Source organism: Penaeus vannamei, chromosome 13 (assembly GCF_042767895.1).
Source record: "Penaeus vannamei isolate JL-2024 chromosome 13, ASM4276789v1, whole genome shotgun sequence".
In the NCBI taxonomy this organism is placed as follows: domain Eukaryota; kingdom Metazoa; phylum Arthropoda; class Malacostraca; order Decapoda; family Penaeidae; genus Penaeus; species Penaeus vannamei.
The window spans coordinates 43,606,765-43,627,306 of record NC_091561.1 but is presented as its reverse complement, the minus strand read 5'-3'; the positions used below and the strand labels follow the sequence as shown (position 1 = coordinate 43,627,306).

At 37.4% G+C, this 20,542-nt stretch overlaps 12 non-coding genes across 12 annotated transcripts; 7 read left to right on the top strand and 5 right to left on the bottom strand.

The window, feature by feature from the left end:
* Positions 1–863: 863 nt before the first annotated feature.
* Positions 864–935, bottom strand: TRNAD-GUC (transfer RNA aspartic acid (anticodon GUC)). Its single transcript has one exon. It is a non-coding gene; the product is annotated as a tRNA-Asp (tRNA).
* A 1,700-nt stretch (positions 936–2,635) lies between these two features.
* Positions 2,636–2,707, bottom strand: TRNAD-GUC (transfer RNA aspartic acid (anticodon GUC)). Its single transcript has one exon. It is a non-coding gene; the product is annotated as a tRNA-Asp (tRNA).
* Positions 2,708–5,457: 2,750 nt separating this feature from the next.
* TRNAD-GUC (transfer RNA aspartic acid (anticodon GUC)) lies at positions 5,458–5,529 on the bottom strand. Its single transcript has one exon. It is a non-coding gene; the product is annotated as a tRNA-Asp (tRNA).
* Positions 5,530–7,849: 2,320 nt separating this feature from the next.
* TRNAD-GUC (transfer RNA aspartic acid (anticodon GUC)) lies at positions 7,850–7,921 on the bottom strand. The gene has a single exon. It is a non-coding gene; the product is annotated as a tRNA-Asp (tRNA).
* A 2,773-nt stretch (positions 7,922–10,694) lies between these two features.
* Positions 10,695–10,766, bottom strand: TRNAD-GUC (transfer RNA aspartic acid (anticodon GUC)). Its single transcript has one exon. It is a non-coding gene; the product is annotated as a tRNA-Asp (tRNA).
* Positions 10,767–12,217: 1,451 nt separating this feature from the next.
* TRNAD-GUC (transfer RNA aspartic acid (anticodon GUC)) lies at positions 12,218–12,289 on the top strand. Its single transcript has one exon. It is a non-coding gene; the product is annotated as a tRNA-Asp (tRNA).
* A 1,372-nt stretch (positions 12,290–13,661) lies between these two features.
* On the top strand, positions 13,662–13,733 carry TRNAD-GUC (transfer RNA aspartic acid (anticodon GUC)). The gene has a single exon. It is a non-coding gene; the product is annotated as a tRNA-Asp (tRNA).
* A 1,030-nt stretch (positions 13,734–14,763) lies between these two features.
* On the top strand, positions 14,764–14,835 carry TRNAD-GUC (transfer RNA aspartic acid (anticodon GUC)). The gene has a single exon. It is a non-coding gene; the product is annotated as a tRNA-Asp (tRNA).
* Positions 14,836–15,892: 1,057 nt separating this feature from the next.
* TRNAD-GUC (transfer RNA aspartic acid (anticodon GUC)) lies at positions 15,893–15,964 on the top strand. The gene has a single exon. It is a non-coding gene; the product is annotated as a tRNA-Asp (tRNA).
* Positions 15,965–17,330: 1,366 nt separating this feature from the next.
* On the top strand, positions 17,331–17,402 carry TRNAD-GUC (transfer RNA aspartic acid (anticodon GUC)). The gene has a single exon. It is a non-coding gene; the product is annotated as a tRNA-Asp (tRNA).
* A 1,387-nt stretch (positions 17,403–18,789) lies between these two features.
* On the top strand, positions 18,790–18,861 carry TRNAD-GUC (transfer RNA aspartic acid (anticodon GUC)). The gene has a single exon. It is a non-coding gene; the product is annotated as a tRNA-Asp (tRNA).
* Positions 18,862–20,219: 1,358 nt separating this feature from the next.
* On the top strand, positions 20,220–20,291 carry TRNAD-GUC (transfer RNA aspartic acid (anticodon GUC)). The gene has a single exon. It is a non-coding gene; the product is annotated as a tRNA-Asp (tRNA).
* Positions 20,292–20,542: the final 251 nt, after the last annotated feature.

Genomic DNA, 20,542 nt, shown 5'->3' with positions numbered 1-20,542 from the left:
CCCAGGTCCTGTTCATAGCCTTCATCTCATAGGCTTCTTCCAGTTATAGGAGCAGACTCATCTATTCAATATAATCAGATGCTTACATGATGTCTGGGTTGCCTTTACACTCCAGCTTCCAGATGTGACCTTACTAGCTTGATAGCAGTTGGAGGAAGAGCCTGTTTAAAGAATAACAGTCCCGATGGTAGCAAAGTAGTTCCTGGTTCAATGTTCAGACCTATTCCACATATGAAAAGTAGTGTCTATGGTCTGTTATATATTTATAGAGTGAAAGGCCTACTCCATTATGTAAAGAATTCCCTCGGACTCTCTCGATATCCTTGAAAGTGTGATATCTCGTGGTATTCTTATGTCAACTGAGACAGGTTCTCCCTTCCTTTATGCCTACTGTTATCAGCTGCATGAGACTACCGCTACCGATGCCTGAAGAAGTGCTTACCCATCTCCCTCGCTGCATGGGACGCCCCTATCTACTCCAGTTATTTTTCTTGTTAAGGTTTTTCATGATGAGCACCTGATTGCCCTTGAGTTTCCTTTGATTTCGGACTTTATTATCATCATGTATGCAGACTAAGAGACATTGGGTGCAAAGCTACCGAACGTTTGACCTGCAACGGCTTCAGTTTTTTGTACATGTGAAATTAATGTGATTCTTATGGTTCATTTACTCATTATCCTTTTACATTTTTCTTGCCTATTACCCTTTGACGTTTAATCTTTCGTTTCCTATATACATGCACATTAGTTATATACGCTACAAAGCTTATTTAATTCCAAGCTCTGAGCTATCGTTTGGTCAGCCTTTGCCTTTGGCGGTGCATCTGCCTTGTATTTGCCACCGCAGTGCAGAAGCAAAAGGCCTCCCCGGCGGGGAATCGAACCCCGGTCTCCCGCGTGACAGGCGGGGATACTAACCACTATACTACCGAGGAATCGGTAAGTACTTTCAGTTCACTTTCAGGTAACACTATGCTTATAGTTTGACATCCTGCTTCCGCTTGCTGAAAACAACGTATTCCGTTTCTTGGTGTTTTGCAGAATACAGCAGAGATATTTTTCCATGTATATATGGACACACATACACACACACACACACACACATATATATGTGTGTGTGTGTCTATAGACACAGTAAATAACGCATGCGAGCGCGCGCACACACACATATGTATGTATACATTACATATACATGTATATGATATATATGTGTCTGTTTGCGTGTCCGTGCATGCCTATATGTCTATATATATATGTATATATGTGTGTTATATTTGTCATGCCATCTACCTCCTTATCCATCTATATGTCTGTATATATATATATAATATATATATATATATATATATATATATATATATATATATATATATATATATATATATATATATATATATATATATACATATATATATATATATATATATATATATATATATATATATATATATATATGTGTGTGTGTGTGTGTGTGTGTGTGTGTGTGTCCATAGACACATAGTAAATAACGCATGCGAGCGCGCGCACACACACATATATGTATGTATAAATTACATATACATGTATATGATATATATATGTGTCTGTTTGTGTGTCCGTGCATGCCTATATGACTATATATATATATATATATATATATATATATATATATATATATATATATGTGTGTGTGTGTGTGTGTGTGTGTGTGTGTGTGTGTGTGTGTGTGTGTGTGTGTGTTATATATGTCATGCCATCTACCTGCTTATCCATCTATATGTATGTATATATATAATATACTTCCTAGTTCACTGTTCACGTGAACTGTTCCATCCACCATGGCCTACAGTATCTATGGCCTAATATACAGAGTGAAAGGCCTACTTCATCATGTGAAGGATTCCTTCGGACTCTCGAGATTTTCCTAAAAAGCGTATCATACATCGTGGTATTCTTATGTCAACTGGCTGAGGCACAGGTTATCCTTTCCTTTATGCCTACTGTTATCAGCTGGATGAGACTTCCTGTTCACCCGCTACCTATGAATAAAGAAACGCTTTCTCACCTTCCCCCTATTTTCGTCAGTTTTTTTTTTCTTTTTCGTGATAAAGGTCTTCATGATGTAAACTTTGAGCTTCCTATCATTTCGGGCATTGTCACCATCACGTATGCATGTTAAGAGATGTAGGGTGGCAGAGTTGCCGGACCACCTCCCTCGCTGCATGGGACGCCCCTATCTACTTTAGTTTTTTTTTTTTTTTTTTTTTTTTGGGGGGGGGGAGGTTTTTCGTGATGAGCACCTGATTGCCCTCGAGTTTCCCATGATTTCGGACATTATCACCATCATGCATGCAAACCAAGAGACATTGGGTGACAAATCTATGGGACTTTTGACCTCCCAACTGCTTCATTTTTTTTTTTTTTTTGTACAAGTGAAATTAATGTGGTTCTCGTGGTCATTTACCCTTTATCCTTTTACATTTTCCTTGCCTATTACCCTTTGACGTTTAATCTTTCGTTTCCTATATACATGCACATTAGTTATATACGCTACAAAGCTTATTTAATTCCAATCAATGAGCTAGCGTTTGGTCAGCCTTTGCCTTTGGCGGTGCATCTGCCTTGCATTTGCCACCGCAGTGCAGAAGCAAAAGGCCTCCCCGGCGGGGAATCGAACCCCGGTCTCCCGCGTGACAGGCGGGGATACTAACCACTATACTATCGAGGAATCGGTAAGTACTTTCAGTTCACTTTCAGGTAACACTATGCATATGGTTTCCTTGACATCTGCTTCCGCTTGCTGAAAAGACCGAATTCCATTTCTTGGTGTTTTGCAGAATACAGCAGTGATATTTTTCCATTTATATATGTATATATATAGGTATATGAACTGACAGATGTAATCATATATATATATATATATATATATATATATATATATATATATATATATATATATATGTGTGTGTGTGTGTGTGTGTGTGTGTGTGTGTGTGTGTGTGTGTGTGTGTGTGTCTGTTATGTTTGTGTATGTTTGTTTGTGGATGCATATCTATGTCTATATATATTTTTTAAATGTTTGTTTTACATTTGACATGCCATCTCCCTATTTATCCGTCTGTATATCTGTATAACACACACATACTTCATGCTTCACTGTTCACGTGAATTGTTCCACTCATTATGGCCAAAAGTGTATATGGCCTAGTATACAGAGTGAAAAGCCTACTTCCATATGTAAAGAATTCCTTTCGACTCTCGAGAGTCCTAGAAAGTGTGATAATATATTTTGTCAGCTAACTGGGGCAGAGGTTCTCCCTTTATTCCTACTGTTATCAGCTGCTTGAGACTCCGTGTTCACCCACTACCGATGGCTAAAGAAGTGCTTACCCCCTCCCCCGCTGCATGGGACGCCCTCATCAGCTCCTTTTTTCTGCAAAAGCCTTCATGATGAACACCTGACTGCCCTTGAGCTTCCTATGATATCGGACATTATCACCATCGCAACAGGTGGCGGAGCGTACGATGGTGTCCCAAGGGTCACTGAGTTCTTGCAAAGACTTATTGTCGGGACAAACGCAATAGAAATCCTTAGCAAGGTTGAGTCACTCCCGAAGGATCTGCGGCTCTGGTCCTGGCAGTCTAGTCTGCCTTCGTCACTGGCTTTGACGCAGCACTTTCCATTAAATGTTTCAGTCAGATGACAGACCTCGACATGATGTATTGGACTTATTGAGAAGAATGAGTATTCTCTCCAATTAAGCTATCTATTCATCTACTGTGGTATGGGCATATTCAAGGTTTTTAGCAACTCATTTATTGGTCTGCTGGAATGATGGCAATAATCTCTGTGGTTCATCACCATTCTGTGAAGAACGGCAGTAAGCGATCTGCGTCGCCCTGTGAAGAGCGGCTGCATAACCCTTGTTTGGCACCTGTGGCAAAAGGCGAGCGTGGTGGGGAAGCAGCTTGTAGTTAATAGAGTTTTGAAAGGAGAGAAAAAAAAAAAAAAAAAAAAATCATCAACCACAGAAGGAATGGTCATGCAGAGGGATCTGCAGGCGACACACGCTCGCGCGCACATAAATATGCAAACATGTGTATATATGTATATATATGTATGTATAAGTGTGCGTAAAGTATATAACAAGTGTGAAGAGAAATATATATGTGTATGTATATATAAAGACCACCCTCTCTCTCTCTATCTCTCTCTCTCTCTCTCTCTCTCTCTCTCTCTCTCTCTCTCTCTCTCTCTCTCTCTCTCTCTCTCTCTATATATATATATATATATATATGCATGTATTTATGTATGTATATATAGATATATAAGTATATATATATATATATATATATATATATATATATATATATATATATATATATATATATATATATACACACACACACACACATATATATGTGTGTGTGTCCATAGACACATTGTAAATAACGCATGCGAGCGCGCGCACACACACATATATGTATGTATAAATTACATATATATGTATATGATATATATATGTGTCTGTTTGTGTGTCCGTGCATGCCTATATGTCTATATATATGTATATATGTGTGTTATATTTGTCATGCCATCTACCTGTTTATCCATCTATATGTATGTATATATAATATACTTCCTGGTTCACTGTTCACGTGAACTGTTCCATCCATCATGACCTACAGTATCTATGGCCTAATATACAGAGTGAAAAGCCTATTTCAGGATGTGAAGGATTCCTTCGGACTCGAGATTTTCCTAAAAAGCGTATCATATGTCGTGGTATTCTTATGTCAACTGGCTGAGGCACAGGTTATCCTTTCCTTTATGCCTACTGTTATCAGCTGGATGAGACTTCCTGTTCACCCGCTACCTATGAATAAAGAAACGCTTTCTCACCTTCCCCCTATCTTCTTCAGTTTTTTTCTTTTTCTTATTCGTGATAAAGGTATTCGTGATGTAAACCTTGAGCTTCCTATCATCTCGGACATTGTAACCATCATGTATGCATGTTAAGAGATATAGTGTGGCAGAGTTGCCGGACCACCTCCCTCGCTACATGGGACGCCCCTATCTACTTATTTTTATTTATTATTTTTTTTGTATTTTTTTATGATTAACACCTGATTGCCATGACTTTCCTGTGATTTCGGACATTATCACCATCACGCATGCAAACCAAGAGACATTGGGAGGCAAACCTAACGGACTTTTGACCTCTAACAGCTTTTTTTTTTTTTTTTTTTTTTTTTTTTTTTTTTTTTTTCTTGTGAAATTAATGTGGTTCATGCGCTCATTTACCCATTATCCTTTTACATTTTCCTTGCCTATTAACCTTTGACTTTTAATATTTCGTTTCCTATTTATATACGCTACAAAGCTGATTTAAAAGCCCTGAGCTAGCGTTTGGTCAGCCTTTGCCTTTGGCGGTGCATCTGCCTTGCATTTGCCACCGCAGTGCAGAAGCAAAAGGCCTCCCCGGCGGGGAATCGAACCCCGGTCTCCCGCGTGACAGGCGGGGATACTAACCACTATACTACCGAGGAATTGGTACTTAAAATTGGTAGGTATATGAACCTTATTTTCACATTTATAAGCGAGGCATCACATAAGTAGAATAAGTTTGTGTACTTTGAGGCAACAGTGTGCTTATGGTTTACTTGACATCCTGCTTCCGCTTGCTGAAAACAATGTATTCCATTTCTTGGAGATTTGCAGAATACAGCGATGATATTTTTCCATGTATAGATGAGCATATAGATGGTATATATATATATATATATATATATATATATATATATATATATATATATATATATATATATATATATATATATATATATATATATATATATATGTATTCTGCTATATATATATATATATATATATATATATATATATATATATATATATATATGTATATATATGTGTGTATTTATAGACAAAAAGTAAATAAAGCATGCACGCCCGGGCGAGCGCACGCATACACACACATAAGCCTGTATGTATACATTACAAATATGTATATGATATATATGTGTGTGTGTTTGTGTGTGCGTGCATGCTTATATGTCTATATATATGTATATTTGTGTTACATTTGTAATGCCATCTACCTGCTTATCCATCTTTATCCATAAAAATATGTAATATATATAATATAATATACTCCTGGTTCACAGTTCATGTGAACTGCTCCATCCATCATGACCAAAAGTGTCTGTGGCCTCATACAGAGTGAAAGGCCTACTTCATTATGAAAAGAATTCCTTCGGACTCTCTCGAGATCCTCTTGGAAAGTGTCTGTGTGAACATTTCGTGTTATTCTTATGTCAACTGGCTGAGGCAGAGGTTCTCCCTTTATGCCTTCGGTTATCAGCTGCATGCGACTCCCTTTTCACCCGCTACCGAAGCCTAAAGAAGGGCTTAACTTCCTCGTTGCGAAAGCCTTTATGTTGAAAACCTAACTGTGCTGACGCAGCGGTAAGGTGCTGGTCTATCAATCTTGCGGACCTGCGTTCAATCCCACGCCCGGCCAGTGAGTGGTAACCCCGTCCATTCCTTGCACACAGGGGGGAGATTTGGGCACAATAAAACAGACAGCATGTCACAGCAAGGAATATCCATTATAACAAATGTAATTAAAAACTACATATTAAAAAAAAAAAAAAAAAAATCCTATGATATCGGATATTATCACCGTCGCAACAGGTGGCGGAGCGTACGAAGGTGTCCCAAGGGTTACTGGTTTCTTGCAAAGGCTTACTGTAAGTCGGGGCAGACGCAGATCCCGAAGGGTCCGCGGCTCTGGTCCTGGTAGTTTAGTTTGATTTGGATGAGTTGAATCTATTGGGAAGAATGAGATTAATTTAATTTCCAACTGAGCTATCTACTCATCTACTCAAGTATGGGCATATAACTCATTTTTTGGTCTGTTGGAATGATGGTAATAATCTGGTGTTGTCAAGAGCATGAAAATAAGCGATCTGCGTCGCTCTAAACAGCAGTTGCATAACTCTTGTTTGGCACCAATGACACAAGAGGGGGGGGGGGGGGTTGGCGGCGTGATGGGACAGGAAGGGAAATTAAAAAAAAAAATGTTTAAACCATCAACCACAAGGAATGATCATACAGAGGGATATCTGGGCGACACACATACACGCGCGCGCGCATATATGTGTGTACATCTGTATATATATTTATATGTATGTATAAGTGTGCGTAAACTATATAACAAGTGTGAAGACAAATGCTTATACATAAATCACATGTGTTATAGAGTCATGTAATGGAAATTAATCTAATTGGTGCTATTCATGTCATATACATATATATATGTGTGTATGTATATATATAAAGATATATATGTTTTTATATATACATGTATTCATGTATGTATATATATACATATATATATATGTATGTATATATATGTATATTTATACATATATATATTCATTCACCCTGGCGTGCAGAATAATGTACATCTTTAAATCAGACAACAGAAAGAAACAGGTTTTCTTCACATATCATTTCCCATTGTCGGCACTCTTGCTCTGCTTTACACCACTACAACTGACGAAAAGTCTCCCCGGCGAGGAATCGAATCGGTTTCATTCTTTTGTACACGTGAAGTTAATGCGGTTCATGCGGTCATTTACCCATTATCTTTTTGCATTTATCTTGCCCATCAACCTTTATCTCTTTTGCTTCTTATTTACTGGTACGTAAGTGATATAGACTACAAAACTAATTTAACTGAAAGCCCTGTGTGCCCTAGCCAATGCTGAGCTAGCGTTTGGTCAGCCTTTGCCTTTGGCGGTGCATCTGCCTTGCATTTGCCACCGCAGTGCAGAAGCAAAAGGCCTCCCCGGCGGGGAATCGAACCCCGGTCTCCCGCGTGACAGGCGGGGATACTAACCACTATACTACCGAGGAATTGGCACTTATAAATGGTAGGAATATGAAGCCTATTTTCACGGTACATATATAAGAGTCATGATTCTATAGTAGGGGGCTTGCGTTGAATACTCATTTTCAAACAATAAACAGTGTATACGTATATATGTTTATATATATGTGTGTTTCAATGTTATCTATTTTGAATATTTCTTATCACAAAAGGAGACCATTATGTTTTATAACTATATAATTATTACCAAAACTAGTAACAACCGCCTAAGCTTTCAGAACTGATAAAGTGATTCATCTGATACAAACCATCAACAATTATAAAACGAGAGATAATGTCCCACAGATTTACAGCTTACGATACATACTAATATTTATATCCTCGCGTGCTATAATGATTTTGCTGTTATCAGGTATTTGCTTGTGAAAGTCAGAGCAGCAAGCATAACAATTTGTTCTTCGATATAATTTCAAGAACAGTGGCTGAAAGGAAGAGAAAGAAATATCTTGATATGATAATAATTTTCATAATAATGTCAATGATAATTAAAAATGAAAAACGAGTAATAATTATCATGAAAATAATGATTATAATAATAGCAATACTAATGATAACGATGATAATGATAATAATGATAATGATATTCATAATGATAATGATTATAAACATGATAAAACCAATCATAATAATAATAGGAAGAAGAATGATAATAATAACGTTTCTAATACTAGCAATAAAGATTAAAGTCATAGTGTAAAAAAAAACGATATGAAAACACATAACTCACAGTTAACAAACTGCTTGCAACAAAAATCCTCTGGCCACAATGGACTCGTAACTTCCTTGCAAGACAGATAAGGCCCAGCGGAGTCAAAACCCGTCGACCTCCCTCACTGCAACAGCACTCTGCAAGCTGCAGGAATGAAGTAACGACCAGATCTAATGCATGCGAATAGAGATGGCGGAGTAGATAAAGTAGGACTCAGAGACATGGCGTAGGAAGTGTGGCTGTAAAATGGAAGAGAGGAAAAAAGTAGTTTTATGATTATTTTTGGTATGATAAAAATAGTGATAATGATGATAATGATCATAGTAATGATGATGGTGAGGAGTGAAAGGAGAAGAAAGAAGACAAAGAAGAGGAAGATGAGAAAGATGTGGGAGAAGAAGAATACTTTCTCTTTCTGGTGATATATATATATATATATATATATATATATATATATATATATATATATACATATATATATATATATATACATGTATATATCTACATATATATGTAGATATGTATATGTATTTGTGTGTATATGTATATATATATACACACACACACATACATATACATATAGATACACACACACACATATATATGTATGCATATATTTATATGTGTTTATATATATATATATATATATATATATATATATATATATATATATATATATATATATATATATATGTGTGTGTGTGTGTGTGTGTGTGTGTGTGTGTGTGTGTGTGTGTGTGTGATATTTCTTAACTGCACATTATGGATACAATTCTCTACAGCGTCGAGGCATCAGTTTACTCGCACCAGTTCTTACACGAGTAGTCTGGAGATAGAGTCCGAGGAGGCTAATGAGGCGTGGAAGGGAAGCAAGAACCGGCAACGGGGCAGTCCTAGGCTTTCAAACGTTCTGCATTAGCCCCGCCCTAAAACCACGCCCCCCTATCTTCTTTACCTCCCAACCTGAAACTGTAATTAGGTTTTTATTTACCATGAAAGATTATGACACAATGGATATTCTGTGAATCACATTCTCACACACACGCACACATTTGTATATTTATATACCTATATTTGCATATATGTGTGTGTGTGGATCTATGTATGTATGTATGTATATGTGTGTGTATGAGTGTGTGTTTGTGTGTGTGTGTGTTTGTATCATATGTGTATGTGGAAATATAAAAAAATCAAAAAATAAAGCGGATGAAGAGAAAAGCTGTTTCATTCGTCTGGCAGGAACAGTAGCGCGTTTTTGCGAGGCAAGTTTACGACTTCTGTCTTGCTCGACGCTTGGATACGCCATTTTCCAGATTCTATCCGTGGAAATGGAAATTTTTCGGTAGTTACGACCGCGGTATAGATATGGTGCCCAAACAACATTTTATATTACCTTCAGACTGACAATTTTTCACTTATTGCCTTCCTGATAACTTTAACCAACCGTAAGACATTTTCCTTTAGCATTACTGTGAGCGATAGACAACGAATGCTTTTAGAATCATTGCTTACACGGCCATTAATATTGATTGTCAAATGATAAATTTCCCATGAGAAGGACCAGAATAAGTTGGCATACCAAAAGCAATCTAGATTTTATCCATATAACGTCAACCTTAGCTGGGGGACCAAGAGGAGGTTCTCAATAATATAAATTTCCATAAGCCTTTCTTACGCCAATACCCTAACCTCCCCATAATGGATATTAATGGCGAAACACTCTCCTTGACAAAGCCACGGGTCTTTTTTGCTATACGTTTGGTCCTGAAAGTTCTAACTCATGCATACATCCCCTTGCAAATATCTACCACTCATGCAAATATCTTTTGGCGCCGAAGCCCTGGCCATGCAAAAAGTGGCCTTCCTTCGCCGGCGGAAACCTACCGCGCTCCGCCACAACGTTGAAAAGGTCACACTTGTATTAATTGAGGCGTGGTGGCGCTGTGTGAAGGATATACTAGAGGGAGAGAGAACAGGAATATACTGCAGAATTTTCCTGTTACTGTTCTTCTCAGGTATGAGGAAAAGGCCTCCCCGGCGGGGAATCGAACCCCGGTCTCCCGCGTGACAGGCGGGGATACTAACCACTATACTACCGAGGAATTGGCTTAAGAAGTTGGTATGAATATGAACCTTATTTTCCCGGTACATCTATAAAAGGGTAGTGATTTTTTTTTAGTAAGGGCTTGTGTTGAATACTCACTTACAAACAACAGAGTCTAAACAAGGCATCACATAAGTAGAGTAAGCAGAAAATTAATCATATATGAAAGCCTGAATATTTCAATAGTGTGACTAAGTTTACTCCTCTAACAAAGGGCCTGCCCCTAGGATGGCCTGAAGTACCGTTGGTTATTTTCAAGTCTGACCAGTCTGAAAAGTGATTAGTGAAAGTAGATGTAGAAAGTAATAAAAACAACAACAATAATAATAATAATAAGAATGCCATTCCGACGTATGTGTCTACACTCCTATTTCTTGTCGGCCTTAAACAAAATGTTTAGATCCATCCCCCGTCAAAAAGTTCATAAATCAAACCTAATGACTCAGATTTTGTGTTGAATATGACGCAATAGTCTCTGTATATCCACATGTATATGTGTATCTACCCATACATAGAAATATAGATACACATACCCACACACACATACATATCGGCCTCTTTTTCTTTTTCAGGCAATGAAGCTAAAGACAAGTTCTAAATTTACTTCTATGGGTCTCTTCCTCTTCAAAGAATGGAACCAGAGGCAGACAAAGTTCAGCGTGCAGAACTTAAAGCAGGATCGAGAACACAAATTTGAAGTTATCTCGATGTGAAGGATGGAATATACTCTGATAGGACGTCAGGTCGGCGGCCTGGGTTAAAAGGCTTATTCTTGTTTATATAAAATAACCTGTCATGGATTGGCAGTGTTGAAGAATTGATTTTTTGTATGAATAACAGTTATTTCTGATTTGTAAATGCTTGTGTTGACTTCAGATTTTACATATTGGAAATTGCATGTATGGATTTATATATATATATATATATATATATATATATATATATATATATATATATATATATATATGTGTGTGTGTGTGTGTGTGTATGTGTGTGTGTGTGTGTGTGTATGTGTGTGTGTGTGTGTGTGTGTGCGTGCGTGTGTGTGTGTGTGTGTGACTATATGTGTGTGTGGTAGTGTTATATTTAATTATATATATATACATACATATATATATATATATATATATATACATAAATAAATATATATATATATATACATACATACATATATATATATATATATATATTTATATAAATGCATACATACATGTATACGTATGATTATACATGTACACACTTCAGGCCGCCCTGGATATGCCCTTGATAGAAGAGTTAACCTACTGCCACATCATCAAAATATGCAGATTTCATGCATAATTACTTTTCTACTTATGTGATGCCTAAACAGTAAATACGTATTCAACGCAAGCTCCTGCTAAAGAATTACGACTCTGATAAATGTACCGTAAAAATTAGGTTCATATTCTTAATGAATTAAGTGCCAATTCCTCGGTAGTATAGTGGTTAGTATCCCCGCCTGTCACGCGGGAGACCGGGGTTCGATTCCCCGCCGGGGAGGCCTTTTGCTTCTGCACTGCGGTGGCAAATGCAAGGCAGATGCACCGCCAAAGGCAAAGGCTGACCAAACGCTAGCTCAGCATGCACTAGGGGACACAGGTCGCTCTGTTAAATTAGCTTTGTAGTCTATATCACTTACCGACTTGTAAATAGGAAGCGAAAGAGGTAAAGATTGATGGACAAGGTAAATGCAAAAAAAAATAATGGGTAAATGACCGCATGAACCGCATTAAGTTCACGTGTACAAAAGAATGAAACCGATTCGATTCCCTTCCGGAGAGGCTTTTCGTCAGCTGTAGCAAAGTAATGCAGTGCAAAAGTGCCGATAACGGGAAAAGATGTGTGAAGAAAACCTATTCATATGTGACGTCGCTGCTGTTTGATTTAAAGATATACACTATACTACACGTGTGAGTGTGTATATATGTATATATATGTATACATGTATACATATATATGCATATATATATATATATATATATATATATATATATATATATATATATATATATATATATATATAGAGAGAGAGAGAGAGAGAGAGAGAGAGAGAGAGAGAGAGAGAAATTCATAAATACATATATATATATAAAACATGGATAACGTTGATTAAACTCAACCTCGCTGCGGATTTCGACTGCGTCTATCCCGACAATAATTAGGGAGAAACCAGCAAACCTTGGAGCATCATGGCACCTTTTATGATGGTGATAATATCTGAATTCAAATGAAGATTAAGGGCAGACAGGTTTTCCTCACGAAGACCCTTATCAGGAAAAAGGGCTGAAGGAGTAGATAGGGGCGTCCCATGCAGCGGGGGAGGTGGATAAGGACTTCAGGCATCGGTAGCGGATGAACAGTCTCGTGCAGCTGATAACAGTAGGCATAAAGGAAGGGAGAACCTCTGCCTCAACCAGTTGACAAGAGAACACCACGAGGTATTATCACAGACACTTTCTAAGATTTATACATACATACATACATATATATATATATATATATATATATATATATATATATATATATATATATATATATATATATATATATATATATATATATATATATATATATATATATGTATGCGTGTGTGCACGCACGCTCGCCCGTGCGTGCATACGGTATATACTTTCTGTCTACACACAATATATATATATATATATATATATATATATATATATATATATATATATATATATATGTATCAGTTAATCTACCTATCTATATGTCCATATATACTTGGAAAATATCACCGCTGTATTCTGCAAAACACCAAGAAACGGAATACGTCGGTTTCAGGAAGTGGAAGTCGGAAGTCATATAAACCACAATCGTAGTGACACCTGAAAGTGAACGCCCATTACTTACCGATTCCTCGGTAGTATAGTGGTTAGTATCCCCGCCTGTCACGCGGGAGACCGGGGTTCGATTCCCCGCCGGGGAGGCCTTTTGCTTCTGCACTGCGGTGGCAAATGCAAGGCAGATGCACCGCCAAAGGAAAAGCCTGACCAAACGCCAAGGGCTTGGGATTATATCAGCTTTATAGTATACCCGTATATAAATGATGTGCCTGTATACAGAAAACGAAATAGCTAAATATGAAAAGGGTAATGAGTTATTGACCGCAAGAATCACATTAATTTCACATGTAAAAAAAAAAAAAAAAAAAAAAAAAAAAATGTGTCTTCCCTTGCAAACGTGATGGTGATAATGTCCGATATCATAGGAAGCTCAAGTGCAGTAAGGTTTTCATTATGAAGACCCTTATCAAGAAAACCGAATGAGTAGATGGGGGTGTCCCATGCAACGAGGAAGGTGAGTAAGAACTTCTTCAGGCATCGGTTGCGGGTGAACAGGGAGTCTCCTGCAGCTGATAGCAGTGGGCATAAAGGAAGGGAGAACCTCTGCCTCAGCCAGTTGACATAAGAATACCACGAGATATTATCACAGATACTTTCTAGGAGGAGAGAGTCCGAAGGAATCCTTCACATGATAAAATAGGCCTTTCACTCTGTATAATAGGCAACAGAAACTTACTCATGGTGAGTGGAACAAATACATATATACCTACATACATATATGCACACACATATATATATGTGTATGTGAGTGCGTATTATATATGTGTGTGTGTGTGTGTGTGTGTGTGTGTGTGTGTGTGTGTGTGTGTGTGTGAACGTGCACACACACACACACACACACATACATATTATATGTATGTGATATGTATGTCTGTGTGTGCGCGCGTGTACACACCTTGTTTACTTTCTGTACATACATATATACACCATTACATCCGTCAGCTCATCTACTTATCTATATGTCCATATATATGTGGGAAAATTTCAACGCTGCTTTCTGAAAAAAAAACACACAAAGAAATGGAGTACGTTATTTACAGCAAGCTGAAGCAGGATGTCAATCAAACCATAAGTATATTGTTACCTGAAAGTGACCTGTCATCACTTACCGATTCCTCGGTAGTATAGTGGTTAGTATCCCCGCCTGTCACGCGGGAGACCGGGGTTCGATTCCCCGCCGGGGAGGCCTTTTGCTTCTGCACTGCGGTGGCAAATGCAAGGCAGATGCACCGCCAAAGGCAAAGGCTGACCAAACGCTAGCTCAGCATGCACTAGGGGGACACAGGGCTTGGGGTTAAATCGGCTTTGTAGTGCATATAACTAACGTACATGTCAATTACAAACGAAAGAGGTAATCGCCAAAGATTAATGGACAAATAACCGCAGATAGGAGCAGCTAGGGGCATCCCGTGCACCGAGGGAGATGGCAAGTATATCTCCTTTACGCATCGATAGCGGATAATACGGAGTCTCATGCAGTTGATAACAGGCTTAAAGGGAGTTGATATAAGAATACCTCGAGATATTATCACATACACTTTCTAGCAAGGATATCGAGAAAGTCCGATGAAATTCTTTACATAATGAAACAGCCTTTTCACTCTTTATGATAGGCAATAGACACTATTAGTCATCATGAATGGAACAGTTCACGTGAACAGTGAACATATGTATGTATATATATGTACGTATAATATATACTTATATATATGTATATGGTATACATATGTATCATATATACATTACATTCACACTATATATACAGTGTATATATCATAAATGTATATATGTAGCTAGCTAGATATGTAGGTAGATGGAATGACTGGTGTAATAATATATATAGTAAATCACTCATACGCACACGAGCGGGCAGAGACATTTATATATGCATATGTATATATATATATATATATATATATATATATATATATATATATATATATATATATGCAAAATCACACATACATATGTATACATACATATATGCGTGATTTACTTTCTGTATATATATATATATATATATATATATATATATATATATATATATATATATATATATATGTATGTATATATATATTTTTTTTTATTACATCTCTCGGTTCATCTACCTATCTACATATCCATATATAAATGGAAAAATATCACAGCTGTATTGTGCAAAACACCAAGAAATGGAATACGTTGTTTTCAACAAGCGGAAGGAGGATGTCAACCTTAAAGTGACCTGCTATCACTTACCGATTCCTCGGTAGTATAGTGGTTAGTATCCCCGCCTGTCACGCGGGAGACCGGGGTTCGATTCCCCGCCGGGGAGGCCTTTTGCTTCTGCACTGCGGTGGCAAATGCAAGGCAGATGCACCGCCAAAGGCAAAGGCTGACCAAACGCTAGCTCAGCATGCACTAGCTGACACATTTAGATTAGCTTTGTAGTGCATATCATTTATGTACATGTGAATATGAAACGAAATAGGAAATGTAAATGGGGAAAGTAAAGTAAAAACATAGAGGGTAAATGACCGGATGAACCATATTACTTTCACACGCACAAAAACTGAAGCCGTTGGAGGTCAAAAGTCCGGTAGATTTGCTACCCTATGTATCTTGGTTTACATTCATGATGTTGATAATATCCGAAATCATAGGAAACTCAAGGGCAGAAAGATTTTCCTTATCAAAAAAAAAAAAAAAAAAAAAAGAAAGAAAGAAAAAAAGAAAGAAAGAAAGAAAGAAAGAAAGAAAGAAAGAAAGAGAGAGAAAACTGGAGTAGATAGGGCGTCCCATGCCCTATGGAAGGTGGATAAGCACTTCCTCAGGCATCGGAAGCGGGTGAACAGGGAGTCTCATGCAGCTGATAACAGTAGGAATAAAGGAAGGGAGAACCTCTGCCTTTACTAGCTGACATAAAATACCACGAGATATTCTCACAGTCCGAAGGAATTCTTTACATCATGAAGGCCTTTTACTCTGTATATTAGGCCACAGACACTATAAGTCATGGTGATTGGAACAGTTCACGTTAACAGTGAACCAGGAATTACATTATACATATAAATACATGTATAGATACATACATACGTATGTATATATATGTACATACATATGTGTGTGTGCTTTATATATTTTCATAAATAATATATATGATATATATATTTAAGAGTATATATACATCTATATATAGGTATGCATATATACACATACATGGACAGACAGATAAATAGATAGGTAGGTAGGCAGACGACATGACAAATGCAAAATATATAGACATGCACGCGCACACACAGACACAGATATGTATAATATATATCAAATATATCATATATATTTATATATATGTATATATAATATATACATATATATACAATAAATATACACTGTGTGTGTGTCTGGGCGCTCGTGCGTGCATGCGGTATATAGTTTCTGTCTACACAAACATATATCATTACATCTGTCAGTTACTCTACCTATCTATATATCTATATTTACCATATATATATATATATATATATATATATATATATATATATATATATATATATATATATATATATGGTAAAATATCAGCGATATAGTCTGCAAAACACCAGGAAATGGATTACGTAGTTTTCAGCAAGCGGAAGCAGGACGTCAATTAAACCACAAGCAAAGTGTCACCTGAAATTGAACTAAATGTGCTTACCGATTCCTCGGTAGTATAGTGGTTAGTATCCCCGCCTGTCACGCGGGAGACCGGGGTTCGATTCCCCGCCGGGGAGGCCTTTTGCTTCTGCACTGCGGTGGCAAATGCAAGGCAGATGCACCGCCAAAGGCAAAGGCTGACCAAACGCTAGCTCAGCATGCTCTAAGGGTCACAGGGCTTGGGGTTAGATTAGCTTTGTAGTATATATAACTGACCTACATGGAAATTAGAGACGAAAGAGAAAACACCAAAGGTTAATGAGCAAATTACCTCAGCTAAGGAAGGAGGTTGGGTAGCATATTTCCCTTAAGCTAGGGTTCACTAGTCTCCTCTCCTAGACAGCAACCCCGAAGTCAGGTCAGCTGACCAATCAAAAGCTGTACCTGGGCAGACTTCGACGAGGAAGTCTAGGGATTCCCGGACAGAGAAGACTAGTGTGATCCTAGCCATCGGTAGCAGGTGAACAGGGAGACTTATGCAGCTGACAGTAGGCATAAAAGAAGGGAGAACCTCTGCCTCAGCTAGTTGACATAAGAATACCTCGACACATTATTAAAGACACTTTCTGGGGAGAATATCGAGAGAGTCCGATGGAATTTTTTACATAATTAAGTAGCTCTTTCACTCTCTAATAGGCCATAGACGCTATAAGTCATGATCAGTGGAGCAATTCCCGTGAACCTGGAACTACTTTGTTCCGTCTTAAGTTATTCTTTGAACAGGCTCTTCCGACCGCCACCAAGCTAGCAAGGTCACATCTGGAGGCTGGAGTGCAAAGGCAAACCAGATACCATGCAGTCATTTAATTGTATTGATCAGATGAGTCACTTTCATACCTGGAAGAAGCTAAACAATATAAACAATGATACACAATATTCACAGGATTAACCGTCACTAAATCCTCGGTAGTGAACACATTTATATATGTATGTGTAAATATATATATATATATATATATATATATATATATATATATGTATATATATATATATATATATATATATATATATATATATATATATATATATATATATATATACACACACATATATGCACATACATTATGTCTGTACAATTATATAGACAGATAAGTAGGTAGATGGAATCATAGATGCAATGATATATATATACATATACATACATACATATATGTATATATAGTAAATCACGAATGCACACGCGGGTGAACACATATGTGCTTGATTTACCTTCTGTATATATATATATATATATATATATATATATATATATATATATATATATATATATATATATATATATATAATTACATCTTTCAGTTCATCTACCTATCTTTATGTCCATATATAGAGAGAAAAACATCACCGCTGTATTCTGAACAACACAAACAAATGGAATACGTTGTTTCCAGCAAGCGGAAGCAGGACGTCAATTAAACCATAAGCATAGTGTCACCTGAAAGTGAACTGAAAGTACTTACCGATTCCTCGGTAGTATAGTGGTTAGTATCCCCGCCTGTCACGCGGGAGACCGGGGTTCGATTCCCCGCCGGGGAGGCCTTTTGCTTCTGCACTGCGGTGGCAAATGCAAGGCAGATGCACCGCCAAAGGCAAAGGCTGACCAAACGCTAGCTCAGCATGCTCTAAGAGTCACAGGGTTTGGGGTTACACTAGCTTTGTAGTATATATAACTGACCTACATGGAAATTAGAGACGAAAGAGAAAACACCAAAGGTTAATGAGCAAATTACCTCAGCTAAGGAAGGAGGTTGGGTTTTTCCCTTAAGCTAGGGTTCACTAGTCTCTTCTCCTAGACAGCATCCCCGAAGTCAGGTCAGCTGACCAATCAAAACCTGTAGCTGGGCAGACTTCGACGAGGATGTCTAGGGATTCCCGGACAGAGAAGATGGTGTGACCTTAGGCATCGGTAGCAGGTGGACAGGAAGAGTTATGCAGCTGACAGTAGGCATAAAAGAAGGGAAAACCTATGCCTCAGCTAGTTGACATAAAAATACCTCGACACATTACTAAAGACACTTTCTAGGGAGAATATCGAGAGTCCGATGGAATTCTTTACACAATGAAGTAGCTCTTTCACTCTCTAATAGGCCATAGACGCTATAAGTCATGATGAGTGGAGCAATTCCCGTGAACAGTGAACCAGGAACTACTTTGTTCCCTGTCTAAAGTTATTCTTTGAACAGGCTCTTCCGACCGCCACCAAGCTAGCAAGGTCACATCTGGAGGCTGGAGTGCAAAGGCAACCCAGACACCATGCAGTCATTTAATTGTATTGATCAAATGAGTCAGCTTTCATACCTGGAAGAAGCTAAACAATATAAACAATGAAACACAATATTCACAGGATTAACCGTCACTAAATCCTCGGTTGTGAACACATTTATATATGTATGTGTAAATATATATATATATATATATATATATATATATATATATATATATATATAAATATATATATATATATATATATATATATATATATATATATATATATATACATATATGTATATACATTATGTATGTACAAATATATAGACAGATAAGTAGGTAGATGGAATTATAGATGCAATGATATATATACATATACATAAATACATATATGTATATATAGTAAATCACGAATGCACACGCGGGTGGACACATGTGCTTGATTTACCTTCTGTATATATATATATATATATATATATATATATATATATATATATATATATATATAATTACATCTTTCAGTTCATCTACCTATCTTTATGTCCATATATATAGAGAAAACATCACCGCTGTATTCTGAACAGCACAAACAAATGGAATACGTTGTTTCCAGCAAGCGGAAGCAGGACGTCAATTAAACCACAAGCATAGTGTCATCTGAAATTGAACTGAAAGTACTTACCGATTCCTCGGTAGTATAGTGGTTAGTATCCCCGCCTGTCACGCGGGAGACCGGGGTTCGATTCCCCGCCGGGGAGGCCTTTTGCTTCTGCACTGCGGTGGCAAATGCAAGGCGGATGCATCGCCAAAGGCAAAGGCTGGCCAAACGCTAGCTCAACATGCTCTAAGGGTCACAGGGCTTGGGGTTAGATTAGCTTTGTAGTATATATAACTGACCTACATGTGAATCAGAAACGAAAGAGAAAAACGCCAAAGGTTAATGAGCAAATTACCTCAGCTAAGGCAGGAGGTTGGGTAGCATATTTCCCTTAAGCTAGGGTTCACTAGT